We start from the raw sequence: 17,362 nt of genomic DNA, 5'->3' as shown, positions 1-17,362 counted from the left end.
ATCAAGACCTACATAAAATCACTTATCTTCTCGTAGGTATTATTAAGTCATTTTAAATGAAGACTGTCTGCCACTTATATCCCTGACCTTAGCTCCTTCTGTAACTTTACGTTACCATTTCTTGAATACTGCTCCAACTGTTGTCTGGTCTAATACTTCTGTAGCATTCTCTATGGTTGCAGAACTTTGGTTTCCTTTACTGTATTGCACTGAGTAAAGTTTTTATTAATCCTTCTCTTGGAATTCTGGACGCAAAAACCTTTGGAGTGTATGTGGACTTTATTTTGAGTTATTCTGTCAACTTTCATGTTTTGTTGTTCTATTCTGGTACTCTCTTATTGTCCAGAGATGCTGCAGTTTCACTATGTATCTCTTTATCAACAAATATGAAGTAATAAAGTTTCAATACAGTTTGATTTTTAGTACTTGTCAAGCTGAAAACTGACAATCTTCATATCTTGTTTTCATGCACGTAACCTTAAATTCTCATTCAATACCCAATTACATTCCCTAGTACTTTTATTTGGACGATTTGCACAGACCCTTCTAAAGAGCCTAGTTAAAAGATATTCTTTTAGGAGGTACACGGTTTTTGGTACTGAGTCCTTACTAATTAGAGATGTGTGGTTTTAAAAACTTTAGACTGGTCTGTTCTATCGGTCTTTTATTTTGGTTTTTACTAATTTCATTCAATTTTCTTACTCCTTGATGTAAAAATCAGTGACATGTAATAGTTCTGATCCACTATTAAATCTGCTTACTTGCTTAGTAATATACAACTTTATCCTGTAATCAAGTGCAATTAGGTACAGACTTCTATTTCTTCCTTTGAAGGCAGATGAAGGGATGTCCAATCTTGCCTGTATCATTGCAGATGAGCACACTTAAGAAATGTGTTGGTTGGTTACCTCATGTTAAAAGTGATAGCTGCCTATGACAAATGCTAGGTGTGAGCTGATCTCAAAACACCTACCAGGTATGGTCTGTTACTCACCCACATAACACGTGGGAGAGTGGATAGTATGTGCAGTGCCAAAGTTTGCAGCAGAACTGTTCATTGCCCACTTAGCTTGACCACAACAGCATATTATTGGTCAGAAATGATGGCTAATTTCGTCCACTATGGGAGATGCTGTTATTCGTAAGTAATAAAAAAAAAAGGCTAAATTTTTAAAGAAAGCCTTTAAAAGCAGAGGAAAGCTTCTAGGAGAGGGTTTTTGTTGTTGTTCTTTAGGATGCAGGCACGTTTTTGTATATGCAAAGAATAGTGGCAGCTTTTTACTTAGTGTATGTATAAGCATATACTCAGCCAAAATCAAATTTCAAGTGGATTATGCAATGGAACCAACAGCTCAATTGTGAGGCAAAATTCTCAGTATTTTGTTTTAGTTTTGGACTTACTATAGGAAATTGAGATTGGTCTATACTTTCCTCCAGTGCCTGTATCATATATTTGTATTCTCACTAATCATTTTTAGATTTTGTTGGCTTTTTTATTGTGTCTCAGGGGTGCAAAAGCAACCTAAAACACGGGAAAGAGTGCAAGTGTGGCAAGTAGATGTCAGGCCAGTACAATATTCAGCTGATACTGCTGCTGCTGGCAGTAGCCAAGGTTTATACTACAATTTTTCATCTGGGAGAGATGAGAAAACACTTTAAACCACTACCAGAATAGATAGCACAGTAGCTAAATTGCAAAGCGTAGAAATTGACAGAGTTGTAAATTATCACAGGGAATACTGTCAAAACAGGAACTTCACAAAGTGTAAGACCAAAACCATACACTTTGACTTACACAGATGAAAGTAAAGGTAGTATCCATAATTCATTTGCTACCACATCTATGAGTAAGTGTAGGATTTGGTGGGGAAGACGACAGATGTAGGAAAAGTGGTGGTTCTGTAACAGCACTTAAATTATCGGTCATGAGCATGTGCTGCAAATTAATGTTTTAGTTAATGTTAACTGAATTTTAATTGCTAGTCAATGAAATGGCACCAAATGTAGAATTTACAAACACCAGCAAAACAAAATCTATATAGATGCTTCAAAATCGTATTTGCGTCAGTGGCTGTCAGATTATTCCTGTGTTCCAGATTAGACAGAGGCTGGATCAGCACGCAGGCAGTCCTGGGAGCAGAACCAAAATGTAGGAGGGATCTGTTGTTGGATTATAAAAACAGGGAATACTGTTAAAGGGTTGTGGTGGGGTTTTTTAGGGCTCCAGTTTTGCCAGGAGAGGAATAGGAGCAGCGGAAGATGGAATGTTGAATACTTTGTAGCTTGTTTCTGGGAGATCACCAAGCTAACACACTCTCAACAGGAAACCATTAATCCTGCATCTGTGTATGTAACATAACAGATACTGAACATCCCAGTCAGTAGGTGAAATGGACCCAGCACAACATGCTAGGCAGTGTGCATGGGTCCAAGATTTATCTACATAACAAAGACCGAGTGCAGTACAGGTTTGTACCATGCTCAGGAAAGGTGCAAATATAGTTCACCTCCTTTTGACTTCTGTAGAGCAGCAAGGCCACATCCAGAGTGCTTTAATAATGTTACTGTTGTCCTACAGAAAAACCCCTCCTGATCGTAGTATTTCTTACTTAATGAGAAACTGGAGACTGTATGCAAGTGCTATTGAAATTCATCACTGTAAATAATGGATTTAGGTGGAGACCTTCTGTCTGATTTTGTAAGAACCAAGATTTCATCAGTGTGCTAGATGGCTGCAAGAGCCAAAAAAGACTGCAGCCAAAGGATGACTGACAACTGGTGTGGAAAAAAAAAGGTTCAGATGTAGATCTGAGGATTAGATGTTAAGAAAAAATGTAAAAAAAAAAAAAAAAGCAATGACAATAAAGGACACCGAGTCAGCTGCGGTTTACAGGGGAGGGATTAGTTTAATTACTTTGTGCTAACAAAGGAAATGGGGAATTATAAAGTAATTTACAGATACATCAGTGCAGAAAAATATTTGAGGAAGAAAGCGAGTAGTCCCTGTTCTTATTTAATAATACTGAAGTAATATGGTAGAGCTTGTGAGTTTTCAAAGAAAAGCATTTGCTGAATTGGAAGGTTATTCTATTTTTATGCACAAAAACAGCAAACTGGCTGATATGTACTGATTGATGTTAATGAAAGTGACAAAGTTATATACCAATGCCAGTTTTTATTTAAGAAAACATAATGGATAACTGGATATAACATAGGAGTTAAACACAGTATAGTCAAACTTTTATATTAAATCTAGTTTCTATGTACATTTTAAGGAATTTTCTTACATTTTATTAGGGATCTGTAATAACACTACGCAGCAAATAACACTACTAGGAGATGTGAGCGGTGTTTGCATTGATGTGAATGTGGTCAGAAGCAGAATACCTGTTCTACAGCACTTCTCCCTGGACTAGATCCAGTGAAGATCACAGACATATTTGAGGCCAATAAAGAGAGGCACATTTTTGTGTGTGCGTTTAACAGTGGGACCATCTCAGGTCACTGTATGCCTTCGTGTTCAACTTGGAAGTTACCTAGTTGCTTAGACTTTTGCTTCTGCAAATGTCCCTAGTAGCTGATACCAGATAATCACTCTTGAGGTTATATAAACTGTGCTCCTCTGCCCAAATCCTATAAGAAGCCTGATGTGCTTGACCCTCTTTAGCTCCTCATCCTCTCACTTTTCCTTTTCAAATGACTGCCCCTCCTACGAGGCTGTGGAGTAATGTTCTGAAATAGAACTGAAAATGAGTGGCTGAAAGAGTGTTATATGTCTACAATAAAATCAGATAATCATTTAAGTTGGAAAAGACCTTCAAGATCAAGTCAGTCAACAACATACCACTGCAAGCCCACCAATAAACTACATCCCTAACTGCTGCATCCACACATCTCTTAAATACCTCTAGGGATGGCAACTCCACCAGCTCTCTGGCCAGCCTGTTCAATGGTTGACCACCCTCTCCATTAATAAATTCTTCCTGATACCCAGTTGAAACCTCTCCCAGAGCCACTTGTTTCTTCGTCATCTGAGAAAAGAGGCCAGTGTAGGCTACTTTCAGGTAGTTGTAAGAATGTGGTGGGGTCTTCCCTCATCCTCCTCAAGACTAAACAAGCCCACTCTCTCAGCTGCTTTACACCTGGCTTGGTCCCTTCACCAGCTTCGTTGCTCTTCTCTGCACGTGTTCCAGCACCTCAATATCTTTCTTGAACTGAGGGGATCAAAACTGGATACAGTACTTGAGGTGTGGTGTCATCAGTGCCACATACAAGGGGACTATCACTTCCCTTGGCCTTTTGACCATGGTATTTCTGATGCAGGCCAGGATGCCATCGACTTTCTTGGCCACCTGGGTGCACTGCTGGCTTCTGTTCAAGATTTCAGCACCTCCAAGGCCTCTTCTATCAGGCAACTTTCCATCCACTCTTCCCTGAGCATATACCTCTGCCTGGAGTTACTATCACTCACATGGAGCACATGGCATTCAGTCTTATTGAATATATACAATTAAATGCAACTCATTGCAGACTGTGCACGTCCTTCTGCAGAGCCTACCTGCACTCAAGAAGATCAACAGTCCTGCCCAACTTGGCATTATCTACAAACTTGCTGAGAGTGCACTCAACTCTTTCATCAATATAATTGATAAAGATATTAAACAAAATGCTTTCTCATGAAATCTTGAAAAATAAATTCAGATTTGCTGAAATAGAAAGATATGTGAGTTTAAAGTCAACTGAATAGCAGTGAGTAGTAATGCAGCTGCTTTTATCATCACTTTACAGTGATGGAGAGAGGAAAGAAGATCATGAAAACAGCCCATTACTGAAATACAATGTTGAAGTGGGAAGACTTTTAAATAAAGGGAAAATACAAAGAAAATAGAACAGCAATAATCAAAGGTTAGGTGAGCATAAATTGGCCCTAAAATAGTGTTAGGGAAAGAGGATTTGGGAAAACATATTTTAAACTTGCATTAGAGTTAATTGGGATGCAGTGAGGGGAAAAAAGCCACTGAAGTTCCAGGATGCATGACCAAATACTCTATAGTAGGGAGTATAAATGAGAGGGCTCTTGCCCTGAGTCCAGTAATTCTGCATGAAATACTGCATTAGTTTTGGGGTCAGCATGTTACTAACACAGTGAAAGAGAAGAATACCAATGTGGTACTGTACAAAAAATCAATACAATAACTTCTGAAAGCCAAAACAAGGCTCAAATATGGAAATTCTTGGGTGAATGCATAGGGGAGATCATTACTTAATGTAATTTGGAGTTGCTATAGTACAGAATAGTGAAAGAAGATAAGCAACTGCTTTATTTGTTTCATGAGGCACTAACAGGGGGATGGGAAAACTTTTGATGCTAAGATATAAAATCTTAATTTCCCCAGGAGCTTAGAAGATGTTTCTTGGGTTATGTAGCAATTTTAAAATTAATCAGCACAAGAAGACAAGCAAAGCACATGGAGAAAATGTAAACAAAATCTTGCCTTGGGTGAAGTAAGAGGTAGACTAAACTGACCTTGCTCAGTTTTCCACCTTTAGATTCTACAGTTGTAAAGCATCTGTCCATCAGGTGACTATTTGTCACACAGACAAGCTCCTGATATCACCTGCACTGCGTGCCACCTGCAAGCATTAAATGGGTTTTCATGGCTTCTTTGTGATGATTTGTTGCTGAAATTCTCCTTCAGGTTAAGTTGTTTTCGTGGAATTTCTATTACAGATGAATCAGAGCAGAAAAGGAAATGAAGCAGTAGCTTCCCCACCTCCCTACTCCACATCCCGAGCCTCCCGCCCTTAGCTTTGGATCGTCTCCTAGTGAAGAACTGCTCTGTGATCTTGCTACAAAGCTGGAGAAGTAACTGATTCCTGATTAGCGTCTGTTGGCCCGGCAGAACTTGTGAGGTCATTTACTCGAGTGAAACATGTGGCTATTTATCCATCTTTCCTCAGCTGAGATCAAAAACAACTGCAGCACTTCCATGCCGTGCAACGTGAGCTGTTGTCACGGTCCACACTGGGAGAGCATGTTTGTTGTGACGCACAGACAGAGGGTGAGCTGAGCATGTGTAAAATGTGACTGCATTTGGCCTCAGCTATAAAGCATCTATCATTGTATAAATTGTTATGTAAACCACATGCTGCTTGAACAGCATTTGCATATGCCACGTATGTTTTTTGTTCAGTGTGGGAGGTTTAAATTACTCTCTAGGAAATGACAACTTTTTTTAAAAGGTCTTGAATAGTTGGAGCAGCTGCATCTAAAATGCCCTCCAGCAATCACAGAAACTGAGTGAAGGGTGGAAATAGAATATAGGCGTTGCACTTTCCACACAGAGAAGAAAATGTTTTTTTCCATGTGTTTACTATTGCTACAGTCCCAAAGTCTCATCATAATCATTTCGCTTAGAACTTAGATTTCATAAAAAGTATTAGCCCCACTGCAGCATTTTGAAAGTAATAAGTTGATGCAAGGTAGATAAGGCAAATACAGTTAGATTTATTTATTTTACAGCTCCTTGAAGTAGCAGAAAGTACTGTGTTTTAAATTATCTTTACAAAACCAGAATGGAGTTAGAATTAATTTATACGAAGAGATTATGGCTTTTAGATTTGAGCTTTTGAACTTGAGCAGTTTGGCTATTTTTCCTGCTGAAGAAAAATAAACGTAGAGAAACCATAAATCCTTCAGCTCTGCATGTTCACATCACAGATGGGAGCAAGGAAAATGGGAAATTTCAGCCTGCTGATACTCCAAAATACAGCTGAGGAGCAGATTACGAAACGTACCACCTTTTTGCTACCTGCTAGTGCAGCACCTACCAGACAGAGCTGTTAGGAGAGAACCCAAACTGGCAGCATAATTCAGTAGCGTGCACTCATGGCCTCATTCTGTTCTGAGGTACAAATATTCATTCCTGAAGTCGGATAGATCCATGCATCATATGTGTCAATTTTTAAAAGCCCTTTGTGCTGTGGTCTGTGTACTTTTTAAAAGGCACTAACCACTGATCATGTAGTAAATGCAAGTCTCTTTTGATCAGGTCTATGCAGGTGTGCCCATAAAGGTCTCTATTTGTACAGGTGAAGATATACAAAACTGGTGGGTGTCTCTGTTCCTGAGGAGCCAGCTGGATACGAAGGAAAGAATAATGACAGTAGTAGAGCAAAGAACTGCTTATACAAGGACTGAAGAGGTTTGCTTTCCCTTTTTTCCAGGTATTCTTGTATGTCAGGTTTTTATTTGAATACGTGAACAACTCATCCCTTCTGTCCCATGCAGATTCCTATTTGCAGATCCAAGACCATCTTCATTTGGAGTTTGAATTCAGGCTGTTGAAAGACACAAACTATCTGCAGAGTGCAAATCTGAACATGGAGTGCAACTGCCCAGGAGAACAGTGATACATCATCTCCAGGGTTTGTTGAAGTCTTATATTTTAACAGTGTCAGCCTTCCCACTCTGTTGCAAGCAAAATTTACACCCCTTCTGTCTCCTAAGGCAAAAGGAAATAGAGGCGACAAAGATGTTCCCAGAGGAGTGACGAATCTTTACCCTTCAGGAGTTCTCAAGGATAGCCACCTCTACTAATCATTACACAGTTGTTTTTAAAACAAGAAAAAAAAATACAATAAATGCAAAGCAGTTAATTCCATTTCCCAAGCGTTCTGCAATGCACATCATTATCTATTCAGCTTGCTGTAGTCATTACCAGATAGAAATTAGGTCTAGCAATGAATGGTCAGTATGATGCTGTCAGCAGTATACACTTCAATTTTAAATTTAAAATGGAGTCTGTTGTCTGAGTATATCAGCTATTAACTTTACTGTCATTGTCACAAAGCCATCAATCTCAGTCTGTCCCAAACCCATTTTCTGTGTAGAGTCAGCCCATCTTCCTCATTTCCTACACATGCAGATTTTAAATCATCTTGTAAGCCTTGTGCTGCACCAAAGGTTTAAGGCTGTAAGTGTTGGCAGGCTGTTTTTTTGTTGTTGTTGTGGTTGGTTTTTTTAATTCTTTTTTTTTCCCCTGACGTACATTCAGTGTCTACTACCAGATGACAGATTGCAGCTATTCTCTGGACTGGCTCACGCCAGAAACAAACAGGAAAACAGAAAAGAAACCTTATAAGCTGATATAAAGTGGATGAAAGCCTTATTCCACTGAGGCTGGTGGCAAATGCCATAGAATTTAATTTTCAATTAATTGATAGAAAGATTGTTTCAGAGAGAGTGCAGAAAGTGGCCTTTGTAGGCAGGATCTTGTACATTTTAGGAATGATCTCTGCTTGTATAGCATCAAAGCATGTGAGATTATCAGAATGTCCTACTTGGCTACTTTCTAGTTTAATGAAGGACACACCAGAATATTTTAGAACTTTATGAGTCTTCAGTTCTGGATTTTGCCTCTCTTTCTGACCTAACAGTGTCCAAGAACGTTGACTTTTATGGCCCATAAATTTCCTCAAACTTGCTAGAAGGGCAAAGCTTAGGAAGCATATATGTGATTGGTGACATACAGCTTTGATGGATGGACTATTAGAGGGGAAAGGAATTGCTAATTCCTATGGGTGGCCATATCCATTGCAGTCAGTAGCTGAATGTTCAAATGGAAACCTGTAATGAGTGGTGTCCCTCGAGGGTCCATGCTAGGACCAATACTATTTAATGTCTTCATTAATGGCAAAGATAGGGGCACTGAGTGTACATTCAGCAAGACTGCAGAAGACACCAAGCTGACTACTGACACTGAAACACCAGTAATAAAGGGTGCCATCAAGAGAGATCTTGACAAGCTTGAGAAGTGGGCCCATATGAGCGTCATGATGTTCATCAAGGCTGAGTGCAAGGCCCTGCACTTGTGTTGGGGCAATCTCCAACATCAGTACAGGGTGTGGGATGGATGGATTGAGAGCAGCCCTGCAAAGAACTTGGGGCTGCTCATAAATGAAAAATTGTATATGGTCTGGCAATGTACACTTACAGGCCAGAAAGCCAATAGTATCCTGGCATGCACAAAAAGAAGCGTGGCCAGCAGTTCAAGGGAGATAACTTTCTCCCTTTGCTCTCTTGAGACCACACTTGGAATACTTCATCCAACTCTGGGGCCCACGTACAAGACACAAACCTGTTAGAGCAGGCGTAGAGGAGAGCAGCAAAAGTGACCAGAGGGCTTGAACATCTCCGTTACGAAGAAAAGCTGAGAGAGTTGGGGATATTTAGCCTGCAGAAGAAAAGACTCTTGGGAGATCTTACTGTTGCCCTTCAATGTATAAAGAGATGAAAGAGTTGTTTTTTTTTACCAGGGCCTGCAGAAACAGGACACAGGGTGATGGCTTTAACTGAAAGAAGGTAGATTCAATTTGGATATGAGAAAAAAAATCTTTTATGTTGAGGGTGATAAGACATTGGAACAGTTTCCCTGAGAAACTGTGGCAATTGGGAAAAGGTTCTGCACCAGAGAGTGGTGGGCATAGAACAAGCTCCCTAGGGCAGTGGGCACGGCCCCATGCTGCCAGAATTCAACAAACATTAGGACAACCCTCTCAAAGATTGGGTTTGAATTTTGGGTGGTTCTGTGTGGAGCCAGGAGTTGGACTTGATGATCCTTGTGAGTCCCTTAGAACTCGGGGTATTCTACATTTTCCTGATCCTACAATGGTTGTGATATGAAGGGTTCATTGAATAGAAACACATCCTAATCTTCTAATATTCTACAAACACAAAATCCTTCAAGCAAGAGCCTCCTTTAAAATTTCTATAGAGAAGTTTCTGCCTCTTTGTTCCATGGCAGAAAGCTGCCCCTTAACCAACAACTCACAGTGAAAACTATAAAGGGGAAGATTTGTTAAATACGATTATTGTGATGTTGTGTTACATCAGTTCATAACAGAGCATTTAATGAAATGTAGATAATTTTGGTCATTTACATGTGCAATTACATTGTTTTTTTAGCATTGATTGAGCACACAGTGGATTGTGCTTTTATAATGCACCTGAATGCCAAGCCAAATATTGGGTACATGGAACCTGAGTGCTCCAAGAGCTCTTTGAGTGCTGTGTCCAACAACTGAAGTGGCAGTATTTGTTATAAATCTTGTGCTGAAGTCTCATTTCACCTTGTAGGTGTTTACATTATTGTAATGAAGTGCTGAGGTTTTGCTCACAGGAAATCACTCGCTAAGCCTTCATGCCACTGAGCTCACAACTGAGTGGTTGTGAGCTCTAGATTGCACCTAAGTATTTCATGAAAATGGAAAGATGACACAGTATTTACATCATTCAATTTTTTTGGAAGATACGTCTCCTAAATAGAAATCAAACAGCTGCATCCAGAAAAAGAAAGAGTTAAAAACACTACACAATGAGAACCAAGCAACTACTCCCCTTAGCTACAGCAGCAACTGCCAAAGGATAAAGAGAGAGATGGTGTTGTAAGGAGGCCCACTGAAGCAAGGTGCACTGAGCATTTGCGCCTTCAAACTGCCTCTAAGTACAGTGAACTGCTTCAGTGGTCGAAGAGCAGTACAGATATATTGGTCCTTAAATCTATGTTACTGCTCACATGGTAGCAGGGGCTTTTTCTGCAGTCTTTGGAATATCCATTACCGTTGCACTTGGTCCTGTAACACTGCCTTCACTATGAGAATTATTCTCCAGTTACAGGCCTGGGCCCAAGACATGGCCTCAACACCTTTTCACCAGATCTTTGCTAAAGTGTCAGAAAATACTCCATTAGAGAAAATAAATACACTACACATCCTCTTTTTTACACTTTCTTCATGCATTCAGAACCAACACATAAAAAGCGGAGTTCTATAACTCTTCTTTTCACTACAAACATACCTGTATAAAAACAGCTGCACATATAAAATTGCAAACCTAAGCTTCTGTTTTTCACATTTTCTGCAGCTGGAAAAAATAAAATAAAATAAAAAATCTGTTACCATTGGAAAAAAGCATTCTTGGCTAAGCCACTAGACTTGTGATGCCTGACAGGACTCCAATAGCTGGCTGAGATCCTCCACCAGTCCTTGGAAGGATGAGCCTGCAGTGCCACGTCTTCTAGGTCTAAATAAGGGAAGAAGACAGCTAGGAACAATCATGTGAAGAAGCTTTATGTCAGGAAAACGAAAGTGTCCCGGACTTAGCCTTAGCAAGTTGGTTAGGGATTATGGAGTTCTCAGGAGACCTAAATCTACACTCTGTGTTACTTTGTTTTGTTTTGGGTTTGTTTGTTTGGTTTTTTTTTTGCATCTGGTAAGCTTCTCTGATTTGAAAAACATAGCACTGTTTTATCTGTAAAATGTGAAGGATAATAGTGCTTAATTGTAGACTTCTACATGTTATTAGTTGTTGAAGTCTAGAAGTAGGTTGGCACTGTGCGATGAATAACACTGCTGTCTCCCATGGCTGTAAAAAAATGAATGAAAAATAGAAGCCTGGAGCTCTTGAGTGGTCAGTACACAATAACACTGCCTAGATTTAGCAGTGCTTGGCCTTATCTGAATGGCAATGTTATACTGGGGCTGGGAGAGCTATAAGTTCATCAGTCAACAGTGGAAGGTGTGTCTTGAGAAAGGATGTGTGAAAACAGAGGTGCATTTCTTAGTGAAGTGCATAAAAAAAGACATTTCAGTTGTTGCCAATGGTATGGGGCATGGAGGAGATGATAAAGATATCACTGTGGTATGATATAATGGTTGAGTGGGAACGGGAGGAGGAAATACTGCAGCTGGTGCTATAGGTCAGAGCATTGTTCTAGAGAATGTTGAAAGAAACTTCGAGTAGCGTAAATTTAATGCAAGAGGCCGAAGGAAAATGATGGAAGAATTCAGAGATGTCACTGTTGAGGCAGATGATTTACTGAGGCCTTTGAAATAGTTTGCAAAAAGAGCAGATGAAAATGAAGAGGAGGATCTACTAGTTCTGAGGAGAAATGATGAGGATGTGACCACAATTTTTGTTGTCGGGATGACAAGGTTGAACCTTAGGGAAGCTGCACGTGGTAAAGTGATGGATCTTGTCTCAAACAGGGAGAGACAAGACTCAGGAGATTTAATTAATGTCCAGAAGTCCTTGTGAGAGATTGCTCAGTGCTGCTATGCCCAGAAGTTTCTCAAGAAATAGAAAGGAAAAGGAAAGAAGGTCATGATTTCCTGATTTCAAAAAGAAATTCAATAGGAGTGGTAATCTGTGCTTGCTGTCCAAGCAATGAGTATTAGGAACTATCATCTCCCTGCAAGTAGAAAGCTCTATCGAGATCAATACCTTCCTTCTTCAGCCTCTGGAAGATTCTCTCTGAATGATGTTCAAGAGCTCAATAAATCATTATGGAGAGGTAAAGTATAAATTCTGTCTTGATTTTGTATTGACTTCTTATTGACAAACAATTCTTCACAAAATGTTCATTCATCTCCCTTTAGTGAATGCAGAGTGACAGTTTCTGAAGAGAACAAAATTATCATGTATTATTTTTGAATGTGAGCAATTTGTGGTTTACATTACTCTGCAAAGGAGTGTGCCGAACTTCTGCAAGCAAAACTACCAAACCAGGCAAGTTCATAGAATGAATTGTAAAGGAAAGGGGTGAAACTTTCACTTCACCCCTAATAATCTGGAATGTACTGACAGCCTACAAATAAAACTGAAGCCAGAAGATGAAGAATATTAATGTAACAAAACATAAGGTGATGCAAAGAGCCCTGAAAATAAGCAGTAGGTGCTAGAAAGTGTACTAAACAGGGAAGTTGGCCAACTAGTGGGAACAGCTGAGGAAAGGTGGGTTGACTATTGTCAGTGCTTTGGGTATCAGTAAAGAAGAATACAGCCTGCACAAACCAGGAGAAGCATGGTGACCTGGTACAGCCATTTTTTTCACTGGTGTGGTAGATGCAATTGGTGCAAAATGTTCTTTTATCTTGAAGATTAAAGTGAATTAAAAGGAGTAATGAAAATGTTGGATCCAGTGTGGCATTTTTGTTCAGGAGATACTGGAAATTTGTCCTAAACTCCTTTACAAAAGGAATATAAATGTATCTGTGATAAAAGACAACTTGAGTATTTTTATTAAATGCATCCTCACCACTCCTTAGAGAAGCTACAGAACAGTGGATGATCTGTTTGAATGTCAAGTGTATTCTTATGAAGTTTCATAATTGCAATTAGTACCAGCCATGTCATGGGCCACCCGCTTCTCTTTCCCACTTTGATGTCCTCTGCTCAGGAGAAGAATGTAAACAGAAGCTGGGCTGAAAATGAAAACATTTCTTGAGGTTTCGGCCATCAGAGGTTTTAGCCCTCAGTCATTATTTTAAGGTTGACCATCTCAAGAATACAAGGAAAAACTATCCTATGAATTATGAAACCATGAAGAAGATATTTCCATCAGTCCCTAGGCATAAGTAGTTTGATCATTAATGGTTTTTACAGTTTTCTTTTGCACACTGCATTAACCACTGAAATTCTACATCCTTTGGCTGAATTCCTGTGATGCGTGCACATAGACAGCTGGGTTTGCGTGAAGTAGGCTCAGCTTTCCCCAGAGATCCTAGTGGAAGCTGAGGTCATATGCTAGAGTATGTATTGCCTGTTGTCTCCGGAGGCTGAGCCCTGAGCTGTTGGTTGTAACCCACACCACGCCACTGGATGAGCTGCATGCTCCTTGTTGGAGATGCCTGTAGGCAGATGTGTGCATCATCTGCATCACTTCTGGCCTCAGGATGGAACAGTGAACAGCAGAACGTTTTATACCCCAGGATATTGCTGTGATCCCTTTCAAGCAATTTTTCTAGCACCCACACATACCCAAATGCTGGATGGATGAAGCTGGCACTTCAGCTTTTCAGTCTCATGCACATCCTGCTTTCTGCTGCCATGGGTCTCACTGCAGCCTGCACCAGCTGTGCTAGCTGCTCCTCACCATCACTGAGTGCTAGTGCCCCATTCCTCTCCACACAGAACTGCATCTGTTGAGTCTCCTTCCATTTAGATTAGCTTAAACGTTTTTGAGCAGTATATACATCCTCAGATGATTCAGTCGGAAGATGGAGAATGCTTGTTTGACTAACCTACCCCTAATCCTTTAACAGCAAAGCTTTTATCTAGTGGAACTGGAGAGTGAAATACACAGGACAAAGGCTTGTTAGCAGAAAATATTGCACCACTGTGTTCTCTTTGGCAGCTCTGCAGCAGACTGCAAGGCTTTATAGCCATGCATGTGTCAAAGCAAGCTGTGCTGCTCTGCTGAATGCAGCCTGCTGGGAGTTGGGAAGGAGCAAAATTGGAAAAGGGTCTGGGATGAGATATGCAATCTAAAACTGCCCCACATGGATTATTAAATCAGCGCTTTCTGATATAAAAACAGTGTGTAACTGTCAACACTAAATATATCAGTCACAGGTAGAAGCTGCCTAGTGTCCTGCAATTCCTATTTGCATGAAATCAAAAATAGTAGGAGGAAATCTGCCCACAGCAGACTTTCAATTTACGTCAGCCTGCCAAACTCTTCAGTGACAGAAAGCCGCTGTGCGAACACTTAGTCATCTCCTTCATTTAACATCCAGTGGGTGTAATGTTTGGCAGCCTACCCCTCAGAAGAGACAGCCCTGGCATCTCATTTTAGCACATTATCCCATTATATTGCACATTGTAGTATCCTAGTGTAAGGAAAGCAATGAATAGCTATATTCTGAGCAGCCTGATCTAGTGGTAATCGTCCCTGTTCATTGCAGGGGAGTTAGGCTGGATGACCATTGTGGGTCCCTTCCAACTCAAATGATCCTATGGTTCTATGATTCTGTGATTTTGTAACTGCACAAGGGGCAGGCACTCAACTCTGGCCTGTCTGGGGCCACATGAGTGCCTGAAATTAACAATTAACAAAGAAGTAAGTCAGGCAAGAGAAGCACTGACACTGCCTGAGCAGACTGGGGGCACAAGTAGATAGTAGCCAGGGACAGTGGCTAGACCACACCGTGGCTCAAAAGTGGCCTGGCTAGTGGAGACCAGCAACTGCCCAGTCCCAGAGCTGGAGGGTTCTGGAAATGCTCTCAGGCCAGACTTGGATGTCCTTATAGAAATCAAAACCCATTTCAAATTTTACCTCATCTGGAATAATAGGCAGGTTTTCAAAGATACCTGGTGGATGCTGGGTACAAGTTCAGAAAATACTAAAGTGCACAACACTGATGGGAGACATTTGTTAAATCTTCACCCTTTCTTTTTTAACTAACTCTATGAATTGCATTTAGGTCTGCAGGGACCTTACTTGTGACCTTAGATGCTTAATTTTTATGGTATTTAAAATCCAAGGCCCAGACAGACCCTCAAGGGCACCAAGCTTTCGATGAAATTCATGAAGCTGGAAAGTAAGAGTGAGATTAATACACCTACAAGCAAAGCACTGCAATAGCTAATTTTTAGACCTCTCTGGTGCAGAGCACCAAATAAGAGTGAGAATATAGAAATCACAGCCACTCCAGTGAATGAAGCACATCCACAAGCTCCCTGTCACAGGGGCTGCCTGGCGCCAGGGGACGTGCATTGATGAGGTGGATGCCACAAGCAGTTCACCTGCTTGGAGGGGCCCTAGTCTGTTCCTGCTCCCAGACTGCATGCTCTTAGGCAGACCAAGAGGTGGCACAAGTCAAAGAATTTTCCAGAAACCATTTGGATGATTTAAAAAAGCTCGGAATTGAATATCAGTTTCCCTAGAAGCTCCCTGGCACATTGTAGTTGACCAATGCAGACACACTCACAGGCACTGTAACAGCATTCAGGAGTGAACAGCACTGACAGAGGAGGAGTCCTTCACCTTCACCAGGTGCTTGGCCACCAGGCTGCAGCATGCTGGCCTCATTAATCTTAAATTACTTTGTGCATGCTGTTACTTTCTCGCTGTTTTTCTCAACCTTGGGCAACCCTCTGCTTTGCTGGCCAGCCCCGCTCTGTCTCACTGTCATCTACCTCCAGGCAATTTACAGGGAACCTGAACAGCACCAAGTGTACACCGCAGAAAATCCTGTGAGAGTTTTGCTCTGCTAAGCAATAGTGAAATCCCTCACTTCTGTTTTGTGACCTTTAAAAATAGGGATAAGGTGCTTAAAATGTTATCCTGAGGAAAACCGGATGGAGCTGCTGTGGTGGCTTTGAAGCCTTGTAACAGGCTGTGATGACATGAACATCCCTGAAATTCATCAAATGCTCCAGGCAAGGAGGTGGATATTTTTATTTACAGCTGGCCTGCGACCTGATCCTGGTAAAGTGTGCTCATTAACAGGCCTGATACAAGTTGCATTACCTCATTACTCCCCAAAAGACTGAGCCCACCGGGCAGAATAAACACCAGCAGATCAGGTAGCAGATGAGTCATCTTTTCCAGACACAAGAAGACAACGAGCCAGGAAATAAACACATTAGTTAAATTAACTACCACAACTGAAGTCTGTCTAATTTTTAAACAACCTGGGATTTGCCACCCCCACACACACTCACATCTCTGGCCTAATGTTGTCCCAGCCCACTGAGGACTGCTCCTCTCTACAAGTGCACAGCCTGTGGCCGTGTGCAGTGGATGGAGTGGTGAGCCCTGCAAGGTGAGCGTGGCGAGGTCACATCTGTCTGCTCTGCTTCCTCTGCAGCCTGCTTCATGCAACAATCCTCTGCTAGCACACAATTAAGACCTCACCTGTGGAAAGTCCCACCTACGTTCAGTCCACATTGCTCTCATCAGACTTTGTCCTGCTGCTCTTTGCTGGTCTCATCACTGGCATCCTTCGTGGTAGGGACCTGATCCCATCAGCAGTGTCCTTGAAGACCTCATCCAGTGTCCAGTGTGTCAGTGGGAGCCTTTAAAGTTAGCACAGTGTGGCACGGGCACCATGGGGCTGCCTGCTGGCCTGCGTCCTGTTGTCACAGGAGGCACTGCTCTCCAGCAGGAAGCTGCTGTGTGTGCCTGGGGATTTCTGATTTGGGGTCATCTTAAGCGACATCAAGGGCCTATTCTTCAGCAGAGCCAAGGATGTCAATATATATAATGTGCTCATTGTCTGTGAAAGTCAGAAAAATGCATAGGATATACATAGATGGCGTTCAGTGCTGGAGAAAATAGAGCTGTTGAGGGAGTTTTGATGAATATGTTGCCACTGCATATGGATGCTCTGCCTTTCTAAAGAGAGAGCTGTGTGTTTTGTATGGACTTCACTTGCATGAGGTGTCAGCTTCAAAACTTTAATGAAGCAATTTTTTGTGCATCTTTTCCCCTCAGCACTGGATTGTCCACAAGAATCATTTTTTTTCCCATTGTATTTCCTTCTTAGAAGAAGAAAATTGTGCAGCTGACAATGACAC

The sequence above is a fragment of the Cyrtonyx montezumae genome, unplaced genomic scaffold, assembly GCF_038088225.1.
Source record: "Cyrtonyx montezumae isolate F1298 unplaced genomic scaffold, pur_monq_1.0 scaffold_8, whole genome shotgun sequence".
NCBI classification, from domain to species: domain Eukaryota; kingdom Metazoa; phylum Chordata; class Aves; order Galliformes; family Odontophoridae; genus Cyrtonyx; species Cyrtonyx montezumae.
The sequence above is the reverse complement of the archived record's forward strand: the minus strand, read 5'-3'. Positions refer to the sequence as shown.